The sequence below is a fragment of the Ambystoma mexicanum genome, chromosome 7p, assembly GCF_040938575.1.
Source record: "Ambystoma mexicanum isolate Mex_15411 chromosome 7p, UKY_AmexF1_1, whole genome shotgun sequence".
Classification (NCBI taxonomy): Eukaryota; Metazoa; Chordata; class Amphibia; order Caudata; family Ambystomatidae; genus Ambystoma; species Ambystoma mexicanum.
The window spans coordinates 306618166-306641696 of record NC_090939.1 but is presented as its reverse complement, the minus strand read 5'-3'; positions in this window follow the sequence as shown (position 1 = coordinate 306641696).

The window sequence follows — 23531 nt, the reverse complement described above, 5'->3', positions numbered from 1 at the left end:
GGGGCCTGTTGGAGGGTGCACCACAGTGCTGGGGGGTGGGGGTGCAGGGGACATGCGTTGGTGGGCAGTAGTGCAAGGTGACATGAGGGTTGGCTGGGGGGCATGGGCATGGTGGATGGGCTGCCTGCGGGACATGTGTAGGGTAGTCCCCTGTGGTGTGGGCCGCCTGCAGGGGCCGTGGAGGGTGTAGAGGGAACACCTGGGAGGACCCACATGGGCAATTCGCGTGTAGTGCTCCCGTGCACCCCTGAAATACACGTACCCTGATGGAATCGCATGTGATACTTCCCGCGCACCCCTGAAATATACGTACCCTGATGGAATCGCTTGTGATTCTTCCCGTGCCCCCCTGAAATACACGTACCCTGCTGCTTTTGCTTGTGATACTTCCCGCGCACCCCTGGAATACACGTACCCTGATTGAATCGCGTGAGATACTTCCCGCGCACCCTTGAAATACACGTACCCTGCTGCTTTTGCATGTGATACTTCCCGCGCACCCGTGGAATACGCGTACCCTGGTGGAATCGCGTGTGATACTTTCCGCGCACCCCTGAAATGCACGTACCCTGCTGTTTTTGCGTGTGATACTTCCCGCGCACCCCTGGAATACACGTGCCCTGATGGAATTGTGTGTGATACTTCCCGCGCACCCCTGAAATGCACATACCCTGCTGTTTTTGCGTGTGATACTTCCCGCGCACCCCTGGAATACACGTGCCCTGATGGAATTGCGTGTGTTACTTCCTGCGCACCCCTGATGTACACGTACCCAGGACAATCGCGTGTGAAACTTCCCAAGAACCACTGAAATACACGTTCCCCGCTTGGCGTTTGCTGTTTGGCAGCCCTGTGAACTGGTCCAGGGTTAGCGGAGCCCTTTGCGATGATTTGGGAATGTTGAAGGCTTTTCCTTGCGCGAGGGCTTTCTTGGGGGCGTAACTGGCGCTGCTGCAGGGTCGCTGAGCCACTCTGCGCCACAGCTGGTTTTTTAGGCTAAAATCCATGAATACGCTGTGCGATGAAAAGGATTTTATCGCATGCGGCTGGCGCATTGTATCGCACGGGGACACTGTGCGCCAGCCGCGTGCGCCACTTTTGTGCAAATTTCTATGAATTAACCTGTAAACATCTATCATCGCATGACAAGATGAACAACATTGCTTCAGAAACTGATCTAATGTTGTTACGTTCAAAGTGACAAGGCAGCCACTGGGCCTCATTACGTCCCAGGCGGTAAGGGATTATCGGTACCGGTAATGGGACTGGTGCCGGTAATCCCTTACTGCCCAATTACGAGGTCCCTTTGAGGGTCCCTACCATAACGGCTGGTTCCACCAGCCGTTAAGGAAGGGACCCGCAAAGGGACCTTGGTGGTAATTACGGTACCGCAATTTGAGGTACCGTAATTACCGCTTTCCCCATTCCCATTGAGCCCTATGGGTCAAAAATGGGAATGGGGAAGGGCCAATGTTGAATGGGGATTTACCACCCCTCCAACCTTGGAATGGGGTGGTAATTCCGCCATTCACCATGGTGTATTCCGGCGTCAACCATGGCGCTAATGGCGCCATTGGTTAACGCCTGGGTCGTAATGACCCCCACTGTCTCTTAAAATCCAATAGTATACTGCAAACTAACACGAAATTAGGTAAATCCTCAATAGCCCCACGAGAGCAGTGATTATTCTTAAAAACCATGCCATTTGATCCTCTAATGGTAGAGTATTAAGCCTAACCATTGCCACAATTTGCCTAGAGACCATCAGACTTTGGGGTGACAGCCCATGGGAATTAGCAAATGTTTCCACAGGTAAAAGCTTTTCTCAAAAAGACATCCTTCCTAAGTTAAAGGGTGTCCTCACTGAGCCAATCCTTCCTACAGGGCACAGGTCCTTCGTTCCTTCCAGGAGGCTTCAACCCTATTGTCACTGTATACAGCTATGCTATATTGACTACAGAACAATTTTTGGGAAGGAGTGATGTTAAACTGCTAAACTGTTCCAAGGTCACAATCCTAAATGTACATCTGGTAATACTCACCCCAACCCCCCCAAGGTGGTTTCTCCCCTGCACTGGATGACAAATAGAGAAGCAGCCACAGATCCAAGGAGATCCCTCTCTTCCAGAGTTTTAACTGCCATACCAGTAAAATAATATCTTCAAAACAAAGTTGTCTAAACTCTACAGACATTCTGAGCCAGGTGCTCAGAAGGCAGGGGGTGACTTTAGCATTTAAGTTACAGCCTAGCAATAAAACATCTATGCAGGTGAAATTAATAGCAAGCAGTAGAAAGATAAATCTCCCAGAATAATGATAATGATGATAATGATGTGTTATTACTATAGCGCCTTAATCCAAAGCACTTTAGTGGCTGTACTAGATTATTTTTTATGAAATGCCTTGATAGTGTCGTCCTTCGGGAGCATGGTAAAAGATTATATTATAGGGCTTTCAGTCCATCATGGCCACATTACAAGATAGATAGTGTACACTTTGACCATATAGCAGTGTCAGAAATATACATTATTATTATCAAACACATGAGCATAATGAAATGCAATGCAAACATGGATCACACAGCAATATATCAAGGAGCAGGTAAAAGTAAATTTTTCTTGCCGGCATCATTCAATAGAAATCTCCACAACATCGACAGTTCCACTGCTGACAAAATGGCTGCCACGATAAGAAAGCTTTTACCATGTTAAACTTGTTATGCATGAAGGAGCAGCTGTCTGGTACCTAGGTTCCTTTACAATGTATAGATGCTCTCGATTATTTCTAAAGGCCTGACTAGTGTGATTAGGTTACACGTGTAATGGGGTATAAGCGTGGAGGGAGCCTGGGGTGCTTAAGGGCGAAGTCTGCAGAGACAGGTGAAGGAATTCCTGACATGTACCGTTTCTAAAGTTGGAGGTCTTTAACAGTCTGCAGGCAGTGGCAGAACTAGGGAGCGCTGTGGGGTCGCTGTCATTACATAGGGCCTCATTACGACCCAGGCGGTAAGTTACCGCCTGGGCCGTGACTTTACCACCATGGCGTAAACTACGTTTACGCCATGGTGGTTGGCGGACTTACCGCCCCATTCCGACCTTGGCGGGGCGGTAAGTCCCCAATCCCCATTTACCCTTCCCCATTCCAATTTTTGCCCCATAGGGCATAATGGGAGTGGGGAAGGCGTTAATTACGCCACCGTAAATTACGGTGGCGTAATTAACTCCATGGTCCCTTAGCGCCATGGATTTTAACACCCGCTAAAAGCGGGTGTTAAAACCTCCATGGCGCTAAGGGACCTCGTAATTGGCGGTAAGGGGTCGGCGCAGCTAACGCTGGCGTAAACCCCTTACCGCCAGGGTCGTAATGAGGCCCATAGTCTAGGAGCAGTTGGTGGACAAGCAAAAGTTCAAGTGGCAGATGCAGGGAATGAGTCATATAATGGAGTGGCCACATGGTGTTCCCCAAAGAGATGAGGAGGCATGGCATGGAGATGAGCAGAGTGTTTACAGAGTGTGCAGTAATAGCAAAGGCACTGCTGGTGCTGTTGGCATACACATTGTAAAAGTCTTTCTGACATTTCAACTGCTGAATACATAGCCACTCTCTCCGACATGGAGCATTGCAGAGTGTTTGCAGAGTGTGCAGTAATAGCAGGGAAACTGCTGGTGCTGTTGGCGTACATGTTGGAAAAGTCTTTGTGCCATTTCAACTGCTGAATATAAAAACACCCCCCCCCCCCGACGCAGAGTGTCGCAGAGTGTTTGCAGAGTGTGCAGTAATATCAAGGAAACGGCTGGTGCTGTTGGTGTACATGTTGGAAAAGTCTTTCTGCCATTTCAACTGCTGAATACATAAACACTCCCTCCGACGCGTAGCATCGCAGAGTGTTTGCAGAGTGTGCAGTAATAGCAAGGACACTGCTGGTGCTGTTTGCATACACATTGGAAAAGTCTTTCTGTCATTTCAACTGCTGAATACCTAAACAATTCCTCTGACGTGGAGGACGCTGAGTGTTTGAAGAGTGTTCACAGAGGGGTGAGCACTCAAACACCTACAGTGAGCCGGAGACTCATGGAAGCAGAATTGGACCAGAATTGCACCAAACAGACCCGCAATGTCCGTTGCAATAGCTCGAGGTATAACTTGAACAAACCTCTGATCCATAAGGAAAGCTCCCCAAAGGTTTGGACGGAACCCGTAGATCACTTAGATTTACCTTCGGGGGCCACAGATAAAGAGGGTCCGTTGAATGTCGGTTCAACCCGGAATTCTGCCGCTTGTCCAGGGTGGCTGTGTTATCAATTCATACCCCAGACTTTGTCAGTAGCTGATGTAAGCCTGCAGCTGATGCAATCAAAGCTAGCAAAGCCCAGACTCGCTGAAGCCAAAAAGAGAAACGTCAACACAGTAATCTGCTCCCCACCGGAGGCAACAGGGAAGGAAAACGAAGTGCAAGGTGTTCGAGATGTGTTACAATCAACTGAACCAGTCTTGGTGAGTACAAATGAAAATCTTGATGCATTGAAAGATTCAGTGCAAGCTCCCCAGACACAAACAAAAGAGGACAATGAGCAGAAGAAGGCCCATGTATCGATAGAACTGCTCACGCCTGCCAGGGATGTTTGGAACCAAAATGCCATTAAAGAACATAAAGTGGTGCCATTGTTTTAAAAAAGATGCCACTCAGTCTCCATTGTGGGGAAACTGAAGTGGCATTTCAGGAGGCCAGTGCACAGCCCTCCAGAAAGTTTAATCCCCCAGAAGCCGAGAATAGATGTAAAGGCAGACCCGCAGCCCACGGCACAGGAGGGGATAGACCTGCCAGGGAGCTACTGGGATTAACCCTCGGCTGAAGTTCTTCTGAGTGGAGTCCAGATAAGCCCGGGCCCCGGGGAGCCGGCAGCTGAGGACACAATTCCTAATCGGCAAGAACCTGGTATGAAAGAAGAATTGCCTAAACCAGGGGCACACCTAAACAACTTAGTGATGAATGGTGCTGCTCATAATCCACTAGCCTAACAGGACGACAGCACAAGAGAGTGGGCCCTCCCAAAACTGGCGGGTGACAAAGACTCTGCCCATAGGGACAGAATAAATATAAGTTCCTCTGGGACTCAATCTGAAAATGGTTGATACTCGGGAACTGCTTCTCACCCCCTCCCATAAAAATAAAATCTGCCTCACTCCTAAGAAAAGATCGATAAGGGACCTCTGGGCCAGGTTGCCACCAAGTTTGTATACTGCATATTGGGATCCTGAAAAGGGCAGCGCCGAATCGGCCGAACACCTGACCTCGTAAAAGAATCAAGGAGGCGGCGCACCTTGCTAACGGAATTTGGAGACAGTACACCACAGGCTGCTCGCCTCACAAGAGATCTGGCCGAGCTGGCACTCCACTTATGTTAAGATCTAACCCCAAAAAGGTGAAACGCAACCACTATATGAATAGCAAGGACTGTGAGGGGGTTGATACTATACCAGCAAAAAAAAGGAGATTGTGAGTGGAACACCGGAGTGATTTGGCCTAACGACATTAGCATGGACCGAGTAAAGTCCAGGATTTTAGAAGCTTGTCTGGAACCTGAATTAGCTATTGCTACTAAATAAAAAAAAATGCCACTCCTCCCTTGGAAGTACAAAACTCTGAAGACATGGAGTCGGACTCAGAGTCAGAAGGTTCCTCAAACAAAGCAAATAACAAAAAGAGGATGAAAGAACTAAAGACAAAAGACCAGAAAACACCTACAGAGAATCAAAATATTCAACCCTGCCTGGCAACTAACATGCAAGATGAAATTCTCTCATCAGTAACCATTTCTTTAGCCCCATATTTGAAACTATAGGAGAATTTGCATGAGAACTATATGGACCAAACAACTTTGATAGCTTTGATTAATTCAAAACGAATACATGTGGAGTCCTATATAGAATCTTTAAAGGAGAAAAAAGGAGTTGGAAGGGGTCATATTGAAATCCCTGATTGATTTACTACAGGACACCAAAACGGACAACCGTATATTTTTGGAGGGCGTCAGGGAAATTGCCACTGCAAATAAAAATTAAAAAAAATCAGGATGATCAACACCCATCAGATAATAAAAGAGAAGAAGTGGAGAACTTGTGTCCCATATCAACGGATGACTTGGAGGTGTTGTGATCAGAAAAGGTTCAAAGTGTGATTTCTCACAACTCCGCTGGAGACCCATGTATACTGGTAAACGGCCAAACCAAGCCAACACTGACTTTGGAGCCAGAAATTACTCAGAGGCCTTGCTCCAGTGAGCAAGACAGTGCAGACAATTTGACTGAAACTGCCTCATTGGAGTCACTAAAGGTACAAGAACAGAGAAATGCAAAGAAAAATGCCTTTGCTATCTTTGAGCAAAGCAAACCTAGAGGAACGACTAATGCTAGGGACAAGGCAAGTGATCATGCAAAAAATAAAAAGTGAAGAAACCTGCATTTCTACAATCTTGCAGCTCTCGGAATTTCTTGAGAAATCTAAAAAAACACAAATAAAAGCTCTTCCCAGATTGTTACCCAGAAGAGCAAAAGTCACCTCTCACTCCAATTAAACCTTCACTCGCCACCCCTAACTAGCAGTGAATCCTTAACATCGGCTGTAGCTCCTCATGAGTTGGATGAAGAGGAGGTGGACTTAATGGACCTGTCAGTCTATGAAGACAAGGAAGCCACCGAAAGGGGGGGTGAGAAGGGGTTAACTCAGTTGTGGCCATCAAAAGAACATTGGAGAGAAACCGTCTATTGTCTCTGGAGGAAAGTCCATCAACCTTGTTCCTTACTATGGAGGAAAAAAGACAGAGACTGGGGGAACGCCCAGCCAAAGAGACCAATTCCTTGAAACCAGGACATTTAGAGGAAAAGCTTACATCAAAGTCCAATTTGGATCACCAGCTAGTAATACAGAAGATATCCGGGGTGGATAGAACCTCTAAAGATAAAAAGAACAGAAGTTGAGGAAATGACAGTAGAGCTAGTAACCATGACCAAAAGTGGGATCCAAGAACTGCCCTGTTTCTAGAAAGAATCGTAAGAACTCCTGATGTCTCTGCCTTAAACAGATCTAACATAATGACACTTCTACACCATATTCCCAAGTTGAGAGTGGTCGATTCATATGATATTAAAATAGTCTGTTTTCCGAATGAAAGAATCCATGACAGCGTTAAACTGCTCATGGGCTTTGCTTCTCTGACCACATTGCTTGTGTAAGTGAAGGATGAGCTTTGAATACTAGGATTCGATGTGAAGAGGGGAGAGATACGAAGAGAAAGTCAGTGGGAATGGATGAGAAACCCTTAAAAGAACTTAGAGGATTGCAAAAGTGAGCCCCCCGACTTGTATCAACAAAAAAGTGACTTAGTCAGAAGAAGGGACTCTTCTCTTCCAAGATCACAAAGGAACGAAAAACAGGGTACACCTCATCCACAAATTACTGTAGTGGGGGGCGGATGTAGCTGAGAAATATAAAAGATCAGCGACTCAAGCTCTGACCAATGCCTCGCTGTCTGAAGATCCACAATCATGGAGTTGGCTGGCTGTGGCTCGAGCAGCAAAACACCACGATTGGAGCCAGAAGACAGGGGGGGGGGCAAGAACGTTGGGGGTCAGATCGTGGAACACAAGAGGGCACTCTCATCTCTTCAATTACATGAATCCCGTGTTAGCCAAGCAAGATATAATTTGTATTCAGGAAGCTTGGCTAACGGATGCTACAGCTTGCATCTTAGTCCTCCTAAATCAGGCAAAAAAAGGGCCAAACCGGTAGGCTCTCGGCAGGCCTCCTGGTATATAAAAAATGGCCTTAATATGGAAGTAAAACAGTCGATTAATCTGAATGCCTCTATCCAGATTATACTTATTGGCCTAGGAGAACAGGAAAATAAGGATCAAGATCTGTTGCTTGTATTCAATCTATACTGGAACCTTACTTGAAGTAGGGCAAAACATTTGTGGAGTTAGTCACAGATTGGATTTATGAATTGAATGCAAACCACAAGAATCTACGGTTGGTGATCTGCGCCGATTTGAACGCAGGCTGCCTCCAGAAAAGATTTTCCTTGTGGAATAGATCTGATGGCCCTAAGAGATGCAGATGGCAAGAATGGACAGAAGTAATGGAAGTAAGAGGGTTCCATATGTTTAATGAAAACACGAAGGGGGACATTCAAGCAGCAATGACATGGACAAATAGGCCCAAAAAAGCAACTTTAGATTACTTTTTCATCTCCGAAAACCTTCTCCAAAACATAAGCTTGCTAACTGTTCACCCAGAAAAGTATAGCAATCACAACCCAATAATAATGAGATGCATCGGAAGGGTGCCCGTAAATTCATCAAAATGGAATGCGCCGGTTCGAGTTAGGAAGAAAAAATCGATGCTGGCTATTGCCTAGTGATATCCCTGCTCTAACAAATGATCTAGTGGCTTGCAAAAACATGATCCTGATGATGTGCAATATGAGAAAGCCTTTGGCAGCCTTCAAAGAAATAAGAGGGAGAGACATGGAACCATTGTTTAAACCACACCATGTCTACAGCAAAGATGTTGTGGTGCAAATAAAACTGCTTAGGAAGGACCTATGAAAGATCCAGATTTCAATGGCTTTGAACATAAACGATCCATTGCGAAAGAGGAAACAAAAGTACGGAAATTGGACCATCCATCATAAAGCAAGGACCTCTCAAAGGGACGCAGAAGCAATGATAGCGGCTCTTAATAACTCTAACATTAAGACGCTATGGCAGCTCCTAAAGGATAAAGGAACAACAATCGGTCCATACCAACTAAACCCCATATCCGAAGGGGTTTGGTTAGAACATTTTGCGATGTTGTTCGAAGTAAATAAACTAAAAAGCACAGGGGAGGCTACACAAGTAAAAAAATGGAACATCGAAATTGACAGGGACAAGGTTTTGTTAATTTAGAAAGCAAGCCGGTCCTGAGCTCCTGGACCCGATAGACTGTCTAATACCTTACTATATGAGGCGCCTGCACAATGGGTTGACTTCTGTCAAGTTCTGTTCCACAGGATCACTGCAAAGGCGAACATTCCTGAATCCTGGAAAAATGCAACAGAGGTCCCCATATTTAAAAAGAGAGACTGTGCATCTCCGACAAATTACAGACCTATTGTTCTGTTGGACGTGGTGGGAAAGATCTTCACATTGATACTCTTGCTTGAAATGGCTGAACGAATTTATAGTAACAACCAGAAACTTTGACAGAAGACAAGCAGGCTTTGTTAAGGTGGTAGGATGTATCCTAAATCTACTCCTGATCGAATTTCTAAAGATAAACAGAACAAAGGACAAATATACTTGGCCTGTATAGACCTCGAGCAATCATTTGATAGTGCTGATCGAAATCTACTGTGGCAAACACTTATAGCTAAAGGATGTCCGAGAGAGTTGCTAGCAGCTAGCAAAGACCTAGAGACTGGAACCAGCATGCAAATCAAGCTGGATTCCCAAGGAAATTTGACCAGAAAAATCAACACCTCAAAAGGCCTGAAGCAAGGATGTACACTAGCCCTAATATTATTCAATTTATTTGTTGAGAATTTAAAGATCAACCTGGTGAATAGAATATATTTCCCAGCAAAGATAAATGGAACTGCGCTGGGATGCTACTCTACGCGGACCAGACCCAGATCGGCCTGCAGAGGAAACTGGCCATTTTGAAGGAATACGTCAAAGAAAATCGTCTGAAGATATATGCATCAAAGTCGGAAGTAATGGTACTTGGAGCCTTGAAGGGAAAACAGGGAAGAAAGAAAGTTGGATCCTGAATGGAAACCCTTTGGACCCCACACAAGAGATGAATTATCCTGGGATAATCCTCTGCTCAGCAAATGGAGAAAAGGCATGGAGCAATTGCTTGAAGAGGAAAGTCAGATACCTGACCTCGCAGAGAATGACTATCAACAAAAGATTCAGAAGATTCTCCATTCAACCAGTCATGATATTCTACAGCCAAAAGGTTGCCCCGTCCTTACCTATGGGGCAGATACTTGCTTGGTCTCAGTTGGGAGTGTTGGGATTATCTGGGAGGTTTTTTTTCTGGAAAAGGATACTCCATCTTCCAAAGGCTACACCAGTTGCAGTGATCAGACATGAGCTAGGACTGCCGTCACTCTGTGTGAGAGTGACATGGAAAGCCTGCAGCTTTCTAGAAAAACCATCATGCCAAACAGCACCCTCAATTTGAAATAAAAAAGACCAAAGATATTAATACGACAAACTGGGCCTTGGGCCAATGGAAAAACCTGTGCTTAGCAATAATACAAGATTTGGGGACTTCATCGGATACCCAATGTAATAAACCAGCATTTGGGGACTTCAACAGATACCCAATGTAATAACCCAATGTGTGTTAAAAAGATTGTCTGGCAGACGATTGGCAAACAACAGAAGGAAAATTAGCAAGCTCCACTATCCACATGCGTTGCAAAATAAATTACGGCCAACTAAATGTTTTACCGGGATACTTGAAAAAGTTCCCATACAATAAGCAGCAAGATCTATTTTTGAGATATAGGTTGAATGTGCTCCACATCAAAAACTACGCTGAGATATGGAAATAAACAACTAGTCGAAAAATGTAGTCTCTGTGGAGCTTCAAGTGAATCCTTAAAACATCTGACATTGTTCTGTCCTAATCTAGAATACCTAAGATCGATCCATCTATACAATAAAATGTTCAAAAAGATTGTGCTGGACGTGGAACTATGGTAGGAGACCCTGTATGTAGGGCAAAACCCCAAAACTGTGTTCACATTGGTAACGTTTTTGAAAGTGATGCTTGTAAAACTGGAAAAAGAAATATGAAATGTAACTGTCCAGATTTACTGGACGGAAAATGGTTATCTGAGTAGTTCTAAACTCTCTGTTAAGGGGGCTTTTCAAAACTTTGGTAGATTTTATTAGGTGCTTTGATGAACGTATCATGGAAATTGTTTAAAAGTGTATGATAAACTGACCAACAAATACAAAAAATAAAAGAAATAGGGATGAGCATCTGAAAGGAGAGTGATCCAATCCAACCGATGATAACAATCTTCTATATACTCCCGGAAATCTGACAGCACAACCACTCAGACAGAACAAGACAGTAGGACACTAGAGAGAGGTGTCAAAGAAGGACAAGACTCCGGAGGGATGCTGCATGATAAGGAAGTGAATTAGGGTGTCTGGAGAGTCAGTTTGAAAAGGAACGGGACAGAGACAGCAAAGCTCATGAAGGGCAAAAGTAACCAGAAAAGGTAGTGAAAAGGAGCCAACAGGAGGTAAAAAAACTAAAGTCCCTGTGGGCTGGGGGCAGAGGAAATACAGACACTAACAGGAAGGGCGCAGTAGAAAGTAGAACAGGTATGGAAAAGTAAGGAGAGAGCATACATGTGGACTTGGTGAGTGACAATGAATAGCCTGGGAAAGAAGACCTAAAATACATCAGAGAAAGAACAGTAAAGAACGCAGAAAACTTAGAGTGAAGAAGTTAAAATAGGGGTGTGCAGATTAATCCTAGTATAGTAAATGGATTAAAGAGAGACAAAGATGATTCAGGCTTAGAGGCCTAAGGAGCAGCAGCAAGAAGAGCACGGTTAAGAGGGCAGGGTAAGTATGAAAGAATGGCTGCACTGAAGAGAGGAACTGGAAATGAAGGGAAAGAGGAAAAGGAGAAAGAGAGAGAGAGAGAGAGAGAGAGAGAGAGAGAGAGAGAGACAGCAATAGCAAGAGAAAGGGGAAGCAAGAGAGAGAAAGAGAGAAAAAGAGAGAGAGAGACAGTGACAGACAGGGAGAAAGAAAGAGGGGTACATTGACAGCTCTGGGGAACAAGCAAGGCAGGAGAGAAGGACAGAGTAAAGGAGTAATGGAGAAGGTGTAGAAAATAAACTGCCTACAGATGAAGGTATTGTAGATTAAGAAACCCTGAATGAGGGTGTGGAATTGAAAGGCACATATAGGAGTGGAAAGGGTTATAAAGAGTCCCTGAAAGGGCAATCTTCCAGTGTGAAGGGAAGAATTAGCCTGAGCCTGCAAGGAATATGGGAGGATCTAAACCTGAAAATATAGTTTTAGAGTGCAGAGCTGGTGAGTTGTAATACTGGAGAGCCACATATCAGATGGATGACAAAGAAAGGAGTTTTGAGTGGAGGACAGGATCAGGATCGACACGCAATGAAAAAACTGTCATAATATAGCTCTTCAAGATCAGTCAACACTTAATCGAGAAAGAAGCAATGATCAACTCATGCATCTATATGGACACTGTTGCAATGACATTCTTACACAATTAAATATTGTCTGTAGAGCCATTATGGACACTAGCTTTGTATCAGAGAACATTAAATCTAAAATCTCTAAGGAAAACTAAAGCATTAATTTGTCCAGACTCTCATTCAAGTTTAACCCTGCACAATACTATCATTACAATAATGCAGTATTGATTACATGTATGTATTTCTGTGTCCAAAAAATAGCAGAGATTACATGAGGGTGAGATTTCATTTTTCTTACATTTGCATGAAATCTCTGGTCCCTGAAAAGGTGTCAGAGAATTAAAAAAAAAATCGATTTTGTAACAACAAAGATTATGTGAAACGAATACGCATTTCCTTGATATTTTGTCTAGGAATTACGTATTCATTGCTTATTAATAATACTTGGCAGCCTGCAATATCTGTATAAAAGCCTGTAAATAATATTTCATTACAGATTAGTTGTGAAATCACAACTAATCTGTAATAAGAAAATGACATCACAACTACTCTGTAGTCAGTTATTATGATTCAGGTGTGACATTGTGATGCATTCTGGTATGTAAAAGATCTGCGTGAGGAGGGCAGATGGATCCCTTTTGCCAAACTGTGCATGGGGAATGACTTGCAGGACTGCACCTATTCGGAATATGGACAATTCAGAGTGGTTATTGCAGAGAAGCTCAATCACACATCTTCAACATTTCAGCAGAATGCAGCCTAGTCACACCTGGAAGTATGTACAAGTGCAGTCCATCCAGCTACATCATTGTACAGGATATTAGCCTCTGCTGGTGAAGGTGACACAGACCTCCTGCATATATGGGCCGGAGAGTTGGGAGAAGACCTGGAACCTGATTGCTGGAAGAGAAATGATAATACCATTTACAATGGATTGGGGCCTAAGAGCCTTGCAGATTAAACTGCTTAACAGGATGTATTAGACTGGGAAAAAAATGAATCAAAGACACCGCTCTGACGATGATATGTGTTGGAAGTAGAGGCAGGAGAAAGTAAACCTGAGACATTAAATTTGGTTCTGCTGTAAAACCAAGAGCTCTGGAGGGGGGTGTCAGAGAGACTTATTCTGGTACTGCAACTTGCTATAATTATGAAGGCTTCCCTGCTTGTTCTCGGGGACGATCAACCACTAGAAGATTTGATCAAGAAAATCCTGGAAGTCTGGAAATCATCATATTGCTTTTTCATTGCCTGGATCCATTGACTGTTAACCTTCTTGACCTTTGAAAAGGTCATCTATAAGAAAAGGGGTGAATTGGACAAGTCTGATTAGATGCTTGGTACACAAACCTCTTTGAATACCATGGTTTCCTTGGGTATCATCAAGATGCCATATGATACACATGATGGGTTTGACATATTACAGGGCCTGCAATAGCAGCCCAGTAGTTATGGTGAAGTTGCTCAACACACAATTTTTGACCAGCTTATAACATCATCTGCCATGGAAGAATTCTCACTGAACTTTGCAAAAAAGTATATGGCCCCCTTGGAATGATTATGTGAAGTTTGGAGTGGTTTCATCAAGGGGGGACAAAGTTATAGGTTAGTTAGGTCCCAAAATGTGTGGAAATCCTCATAGACGCAATGGAAAAAAAGATTTTCTCATGTCTACAGCACAAACCACCACTTGGATTTTCACCAGGAGTGGAGGCTTGGTCCTGAAAGCGTGCTTTTGTAAATTTGGTATAAATACGTCCAGTAGATTTTTTAGAAACTGCCAAAAAGTAGGTACAAAAACAATAGTGATATTTGGGTCTGGTCCACTGACTCACTTCACTATTCTGTCTGCAGATATCCCCCTGGACCAATCAAGGTCTGGCGTGATGTCTGCAGATATTGGATGCGCCCACTGATTGGATGGTTAAAATCGTGAAGGATGTCATATTTTTTCATATGGTTGCCATGTACGGTGCGCAGCAAGCGGCCGGTGTCCACGGATAGCGCAGTGGGGAAAAGTCTGGAACACATTTTGCGTTATTTGGTCATCAAAAGAGGGGCTGGAAAGGGTGGAGGGTGGAATAAAGATGATTTTGGGGCTGTTCCATAGGTGGAAAAAGGGCATACATGTGCAGCGGTGGTGCACAGACACAGCGGTAGTCCGCAAACAGCGCTGTGAACGCAGAGTTTGGAAAACAAATTTGGGTTATTTTATGGCTGAAAGAGGAAGTCAAAAGGCTAGGCGAGTGGAATAAAGATGATAGAGAGCTGGTTTTACAAGTGAACATAAGGGTTTGCGGAGGCCGCAGAGTCTGCAGTCAATATTGGTGTCCGCGGACATCATTTCAATTGTAGGGGTTAAGGGCGAGTTTTGTTATGTGAAGATGTATTGTAACATTGTATGGTTTTAATATATTGTGGTGGTTGTGGCCAAGCCATGCTCCCAAAATCTGGACACTGGCAACACATAATACAGTAATATGCTTGTAGTAATTATAGGCAATATGGGGGCAGTATACAGTATGTGTAATATTTTGAATGATATCATTAAAGTTTATATGGTACTTATGATTGTAGTACAATTGAGGACAGTGCTCCTTGATGTCTCCTCCACCTTTCACAGGGCCAACAATTGTATCCCCATTAATATTTACATGATCCCATTAGCATCATGGACTGGCTGATTTGTTTTCCTTACTAACCGCCCTTACCAGTTGCAACTGGGCTGTTTGTACTACACAACCTCACTGTGTACCTGCAGAGTACCCCAGAGTTTTATCATATGATTGTGGCTCTTCCAAATGTATTTCGTCCTTCTGGCTCACCTGATGTCTCACTGGCAACACATAGTACAGTAATATGTGTACAGTAATTATAGGTACTGTGGGGGGGTATACAGTGTTTTTAATATGGTGGAATTATATAATTAAAGTGTGTATGTGTTTATGATTGTAGTACAATTGAGGATAGCGCCCCTTGATGTCTCTTCTGCCTTTCACACGGTGAACCATTTTATCCTCATGAAACGGTTATATGATACCTTTAGCATCAGTGACCGGGCATTGTGCTGGATGATGTATTTTCCTCACTACCCGCCTTACCCAGCTGCAACTGGGCTGTTTGTACTGCACCACCTCACTGTGTACCTGGGTTTTATCCTATAATTGTGGATCTTCGATATCTATTTCATCCCTGCGGTTCACCTGAAGTGTTTCTTTTTTTCCCATGTCCAGTGTTATGTTAATAACACACAGCTTTCCTAAACTTCCCTTAGCTAATTTGTTATCCTAGTTTTTTATACCTGATCGTTTAATTGCCATCAATGCATTGTGTGCGGCTAAAAATCTTTGTCTCAATGCCAGTAAGACAGAGATCTTTCTTATTGTGTTACCTGTGCCATGTTTTTCTCCTATCCTCTGGCTGCTGTGTTTGGACCCTCTACTCTCACCATCGTTTGAGGCCAAAAACCTTTCCGTCATCTTTAAGTCCTTTCTCTCCTTAACTACTTACATGTTGGAGCTTGTGAAAAGGCCATGCTTTTAACTTGCCCTCCTTACAGGCATTGTAAAGTTCCTCACCTTCCCCAAGAGCCCTGGTCCTATGTAGGCTGAACTACTGCAGCAGCCTCTTCCTTAACATCCCCTTTTGTTGTCTATGCCCACTTTGTCTAATCTAGAATAGGGTTGCAAGACTAAAACTTGGCCTAAAACCCAGGGATTGTATCACCACAGCCCTACAATGTATACATTGGCTCCTGCTAATTGCAAGGAATACAATATGTCAAACTTTGTTTTCCTAAATACTACCCTGCTAGAGCCCACCACTGCTGTAACTCCCATACTGTGATTGTCAAATATTTTTTTAAACAAAGACCGGGAGGCATGTCTCTGTCTTCGGCTGGTGGCTCTCTTTCAAATAGATTTCCTGCTCCTCTTGTACTTGAGCTGGATTCCTGTAGTTGCAGAAATGTATGAAAACTATAAAGAATAGGTATCCCATGCCCCTCATAAAAGAGATCTTAGAAGCACTCCAAAGGTCAGTCATTTTTACAAAACTTGACCTCCTAGGAGCATATCATCTCTTACGGATTCACCAAGGGGAAGAATGGAATGTTTTTAGGACTCCTTGTGGCAATTTTGAATACCAGGTCAAAACGCTCCTGTGGTGTTCCAGAGAATAATGTACCAATTGTTTTCAGATCACTTGTTTCAGTCAGTTTATCGTTTACTTGGACAATATCTTGATTTTTTGCCAGTCAAAGGATCATCACCCCAGACATGTCACAGAAGTTCTGGACAGACTAATAAAGAATCAGCTATTGGTTAAAACCAGAAAAATGCCTTTTCAATTTCTCCTCTGTGCCCGATATGGGATTCATCCTTTCAGATCAGGGCATTGCAGTGGACCCACAGAAGGTTTATGCTGTCCAGGACTGGCCAGCTCCTACCTCTGTTAAAGTGGTGCAATGATTCCTAGGACTGGCTAACTTCTATTGAAGATTTATCAAGGAGTTCTCAAAGACTGTACTGCCCATTACGGCATTGCTCAAGAAAACTATGTGGTTTCTATGGAGACCGGAAGCAGAAAAAGTGTTGTGTCATCTTATCTTAAAGATATGTTTTGCGCGGCCCCTATTCTCAGACAACCCAATCAAAAACTGCCATTTGTTGTAGAAACTAACGTTTCTGCAGGACCTTTAGGAGTTGTCCTCAAACAGTATGTGGACGATCAAGAACACCTCATTGCCTACCTCTGAAAGACCTTTGCCCCGAACTATTCAGTCATTGAAGAAGAGCTAATGGTGATGAAACAAGCCTGCATGGAGTGGCGGCATCTCCTACAAGGAGCCGTTTATCCATTTGAGATTCACACAGACCATAGGAACTTAAGCGTTCTACAGCAGAATGAGTGCATGAATGCCAAACAATCCTGCTGGGCCTACTTCTTTGCTCAATTTGATTTTAAAATCACATATATCCTTGGTACCGAGAATATACTTGCTGACGGTCTCTCTAGGACTTGGTCAGGGGGATTGCTTTCGACTTCCAAGAGTGAAACCCTTTTATCTAGGAATAAATTACTCTCTGTTGTTTCATCATTTTTACAAGAAGTACGAGATGCATCCTCTTTGGTGAGCTCAAACATACTTCTCTTCCCTGGATAAGAAAGAAGGCTGCCTGTTTCATAAAAACTGTCTAGTTCTGCCCTATCCTCTGCAGGTGCCTCTCTGAGACTTGAGCCGGGCCTCTATGCCAGCTGGTAAAGCAATCCAGGAAAAAGACTCCTCCCTGGGAAAACCAGAAATGAAGGGAAAAAGCCTTGAATGGCAGGAAAAAATCCTTCATTTGGGGTGCATAGAAAATGTGTTGTCTATTGTACTATTCCTTCAACCAAATGTAGTGACTAAACTGTACCACAATTAACAGTTAGAATACGCCAGGTATCTAACTACATCCATAATACTACAATAGTACTTTTAAAATTATATATTGTTAGAACACACCAACAAGCATCTAACTACTTAAAACATAACCTTCATTAAAAAATACTTCAAATACGCCATCATAATTCTTATACAACAAAACATCTACTAAACTCTAATGTAGTCAGAATACACCAACTGGTATATAAGTACTTTAGCCATTCCCTTAACCACAACATACTTCAAACAAACATACTATCATACTTACACTCACATAATTGTAATAAGGTTTTTTTAAATCCGGTATGGATTATTTTTCCCAATGACCCAACGAATGTTTTATGTCAGTACAACAGCAGTTTGTCATACACTAAGAATGTACAGTTTATGAGGGTCTACAAAAGTAAATGTATATGTAACATTTTATAAAATTAAATCTTTTGAACTTGTACTGTTTCTTTTCCACAGAAAATGAACCAGAGATTCTAGCTTCATGAGGCTATGAAACTAAGTAACTATACCAAGTATAATAAAATACATATTCTATAAGCACTATCCTCAATTGTATTATAATCGTAAGTACCAGATACCTTCCAATTATATCATTCCATCATATTACAAACACTTTATACTCCCTCTACATTACTTATAGTTACTATACACATATTACTTCTGTGGCGATTCTGGCCATACTCCTACTACATTACCTATAATTACTATACACATATTAATACTATTGTGGCCATGGCAAATTGCCACAACTACCACAATACAATTAACCATATAATAAGTACTTACCATACACCGTCAACTAATAAAACTCACCCTGAACCCCCACAATAGAAATTATGTCCGTGGACACTGAAATTGACTGCGGACTCGCAGCATCTGCAAACCCTTTTTTCCACCTATAGAAACAGCTCCATATCATTTTTAGTCCACTCCACTAACCTTTCCAAACCCTCTTTCACCCACCAAATTACACTAACAGGGTAATTCATAGAATTTCGCACAAAAGTGTCACAAGCGGCTGGCGCAGAGTGTCCGTGTGCGATTGTCTGCGCCAGGCGCGTGCGCCAAAACCGATTTCCGCGCACAGCGTATTCAAGGATTCCAGGCTCTCAAAAAAGCCGTGGCGCCGAGTATCGCAGCGACCCTGCAGCAGCACAAGTAACGCCCGCAAGAACGCCCTCGCGCAAGGAAAAGCCATCAAAATCGCTAAATCATCGCAAAGGGCTGCGCCAACCCTGGACCAGTTTACAGGGCTGCCAAACAAGGAACGCAAAGCGGGTAACGTTCATATCAGGGGTACGCGGGAAGTATTACATGCGATTAGCCAGTGTACGTGTATGACAGGGGTACGCGTGAAGTTTTACACGCGATTAGCCAGGGTACGTGTATTACAGGGGTACGCGGGAATTATCACACGCGATTTGGCTGTGTACGTGTATGACAGGGGTACGCGTGAAGTTTTAAACGCGATTAGCCAGGGTACATGTATTACAGGGGTACGCGGGAATTGTCACACGCGATTTGGCTGGGTACGTGTATTACAGGGGTGCGCGGGAATAATCACATGCGATTTGGCTGGGTACGTGTATTACAGGGGTGCGCGGGAATTATCACACGCGATTTGGCTGGGTACATGTATTACAGGGGTGCGTGGGAAGTTACACATGTGATTAGGCTGGGTGGGTCCTCACAGGTGTTTCCTGTACACCCTCCACGGCCCCTGCAGGCAGCCCACAAAACAGGGGACTACCCTGCACACCTGCTCATGTCTAACAACCCCCACCCCCCCAGCAGTGTGGGGCACCCTCCACCAGGCCCCCACTCATGTCCCCTATCACCCCCACCCCCCAGCCACCATGGGCAGCCCCAACCAGGCTCCCACCCATGTCTACCACCACCCCCACCCCCCACCCACCATCGGCAGCCTCCGCCAGGCCTCCACTCATGTCTCCCACCACCCCCAACCCCCCAGCAGTGTGGGGACCCTCCACCAGGCCCCCACCCATGTCTCCCACCACCCCCACCCCCCACCCACCATGGGCAGCCTCCGCCAGGCCCCCACTCATGTCTCCCACCCACCCCACCCCCACCAGCAGTGTGGGGCACCCTCCACCATGCTCCCACCCATGTCTACCACCACCCCCACCCCCCAGCACTGTGGGGCAGCCTCCACCAGGCCCCCACCCATGTCTACCACCACCCCCACCCCCCAGCCACCATGGGCAGCCCCCACCAGGCCCCCATTCATGTCTCCCACCCACCCCCACCCCCCAGCAGTGCAGGGGCCCAATCCGCCAGGCCCCCACTCATGTCTCCCACCCACCCCCAACCCCCAGCAGTGTGGGGCACCCTCCACCAGGCTCCCACCCATGTCTACCACCACCCCCACCCACCATCACTGTGGGGCAGCCTCCACCAGGCCCCCACCCATGTCTCCCACCACCCCCACCCCCCAGCCACCATGGGCAACCTCCGCCAGGCCCCCACTCATGTCTCCCACCACCCCCACCCCCCAGCAGTGCAGGGGCACCCTCCACCAGGCTCCCACCCGTGTCTACCCCCCACCCCCCAGCCACCATGGGCAACCCCCGCCAGGCACCCACTCATGTCTCCCACCACCCCCACCACCCCAGCAGTGCAGGGGCACCCTCCACCAGGCCCCCACTCATGTCTCCCACCACCCCCACCCCCCAGCATCCAGGGGCACCCGCCGCCAGGCCCCCAAACATGTCTCCCACCACCCCCACCCCCCCAGCAGTGCAGGGGCACCCTCCACCAGGCCCCCACTCATGTCTCCCACTACCCCCACCCCCCAGCAGTGCAGGGGCACCCTCCACCAGGCCCCCACCCATGTCTCCCACCACCCCCACCCCCCAGCCACCATGGGCAGCCTCAGCCAGGCCCCCACTCATGTCTCCCACCCACCCCCACCCCCCCAGCAGTGTGGGGCACCCTCCACCAGGCTCCCACCCATGTCTACCACCACCCCCACCCCCCAGCCAGCATGGGCAGCCCCCACCAGGCCCCCACTCATGTCTCCCACCCACCCCCACCCCCCAGCAGTGCAGGGGCAGCCCCCACCAGGCTCCCACCCATGTCTACCACCCCCCCACCCCCCAGCCACCATGGGCAGCCCCCGCCAGGCCCCCACTCATGTCTCCCACCACCCCCACCCCACCAGCAGTGTGGGGCACCCTCCACCAGGCCCCCACCCATGTCTCCCACCACCCCCACCCCCACCCACCATGGGCAGCCTCCGCCAGGCCCCCACTCATGTCTCCCACCACCCCCACCTCCCCAGCAGTGCAGGGGCACCCTCCACCAGGCTCCCACCCATGTCTACCACCACCCCCAGCCCCCAGCCACCTTGGGCAGCCTTCAACAGGCCCCCACTCATTTCTCCCACCACCCCCACCCCCCCAGCAGTGTGGGGCACCCTCCACCAGGCCCCCACTCATGTCTCCCACCCACCCCCACCCCCCAGCAGTGCAGGGGCACCCTCCACCAGGCTCCCACCCGTGTCTACCACCCCCCCACCCCCCAGCCACCATGGGCAGCCCCCTCCAGGCCCCCACTCATGTCTCCCACCACCCCCACCCCCCAGCATCCAGGGCACCCTCCGCCAGGCCCCCACTCATGTCTCCCACCCCTCCCACGCCCCCAGCAGTGTGGGGCACCCTCCACCAGGCTCCCACCCATGTCTACCATCACCCCCAACCCCCAGCCACCATGGGCAGCCCCCACCAGGCCCCCACCACCCCCACCCCCCAGCAGTGCAGGGGCAGCCCCCACCAGGCCCCCACTCATGTCTCCCACCCAACCCCACCCCCCAGCAGTGCAGGGGCACCCTCCACCGGGCTCCCACCCGTGTCTACCCCCCACCCCCCAGCCACCATGGGCAGCCCACGCCAGGCACCCACTCATGTCTCCCACCACCCCCACCCCCCCAGCAGTGCAGGGGCACCCTCCACCAGGCTCCCACCCATGTCTACCACCACCCCCACCCCCCAGCACTGTGGGGCAGCCTCCACCAGGCCTCCACCCATGTCTCCCACCACCCCCATCCCCCAGCCACCATGGGCAGCCTCCGCCAGGCCCCCACTCATGTCTCCCACCACCCCCAACCCCCAGCAGTGCAGGGGCACCCTCCACCAGGCTCCCACCCGTGTCTACCCCCCCACCCCCCAGCCACCATGGGCAGCCCCCGCCAGGCACCCACTCATGTCTCCAACCACCCCCACCACCCCAGCAGTGCAGGGGTACCCTCCACCAGGCCCCCACTCATGTCTCCCACCACCCCCACCCTCCAGCATCCAGGGGCACCCTCCGCCAGGCCCCCACTCATGTCTCCCACCACCCCCACCCCCCCAGCAGTGCAGGGGCACCCTCCACCAGGCCCCCACTCATGTCTCCCACCACCCCCACCCCCCCAGCAGTGCAGGGGCACCCTCCACCAGGCCCCCACTCATGTCTCCCACCACCCCCACCCCCCAGCAGTGCAGGGGCACCCTCCACCAGGCCCCCACCCATGTCTCCCACCGCCCCCACCCCCCAGCCACCATGGGCAGCCTCCGCCAGGCCCCCACTCATGTCTCCCACCCACCCCCACCCCCCCAGCAGTGTGGGGCACCCTCCACCAGGCTCCCACCCATGTCTACCACCACCACCACCCCCCAGCCACCATGGGCAGCCCCCACCAGGCCCCCACTCATGTCTCCCACCCACCCCCACCCCCCAGCAGTGTGGGGCACCCTCCGCCAGGCCCCCACTCATGTCTCCCACCCCTCCCCCCCCCCCAGCAGTGTGGGGCACCCTCCACCAGGCTTCCACCCTTGTCTACCATCACCCCCAACCCCCAGCCACCATGGGCAGCCCCCACCAGGCCCCCACTCATGTCTCCCACCCACCCCCACCCCCCAGCAGTGCAGGGGCAGCCCCCACCAGGCCCCCACTCATGTCTCCCACCCAACCCCACCCCCCAGCAGTGCAGGGGCACCCTCCACCGGGCTCCAACCCGTGTCTACCCCCCACCCCCCAGCCACCATGGGCAGCCCCCGCCAGGCACCCACTCATGTCTCCCACCACCCCCACCCCCCCAGCAGTGCAGGGGCACCCTCCACCAGGCTCCCACCCATGTCTACCACCACCCCCACCCCCCAGCACTGTGGGGCAGCCTCCACCAGGCCTCCACCCATGTCTCCCACCACCCCCATCCCCCAGCCACCATGGGCAGCCTCCGCCAGGCCCCCACTCATGTCTCCCACCACCCCCACCCCCCAGCAGTGCAGGGGCACCCTCCACCAGGCTCCCACCCGTGTCTACTCCCCCACCCCCCAGCCACCATGGGCAGCCCCCGCCAGGCACCCACTCATGTCTCCCACCACCCCCACCACCCCAGCAGTGCAGGGGTACCCTCCACCAGGCCCCCACTCATGTCTCCCACCACCCCCACCCTCCAGCATCCAGGGGCACCTTCCGCCAGGCCCCCACTCATGTCTCCCACCACCCCCACCCCCCCAGCAGTGCAGGGGCACCCTCCACCAGGCCCCCACTCATGTCTCCCACCACCCCCACCCCCCCAGCAGTGCAGGGGCACCCTCCACCAGGCCCCCACTCATGTCTCCCACCACCCCCACCCCCCAGCAGTGCAGGGGCACCCTCCACCAGGCCCCCACCCATGTCTCCCACCGCCCCCACCCCCCAGCCACCATGGGCAGCCTCCGCCAGGCCCCCACTCATGTCTCCCACCCACCCCCACCCCCCAGCAGTGTGGGGCACCCTCCACCAGGCTCCCACCCATGTCTACCACCACCCCCACCCCCCAGCCACCATGGGCAGCCCCCACCAGGCCCCCA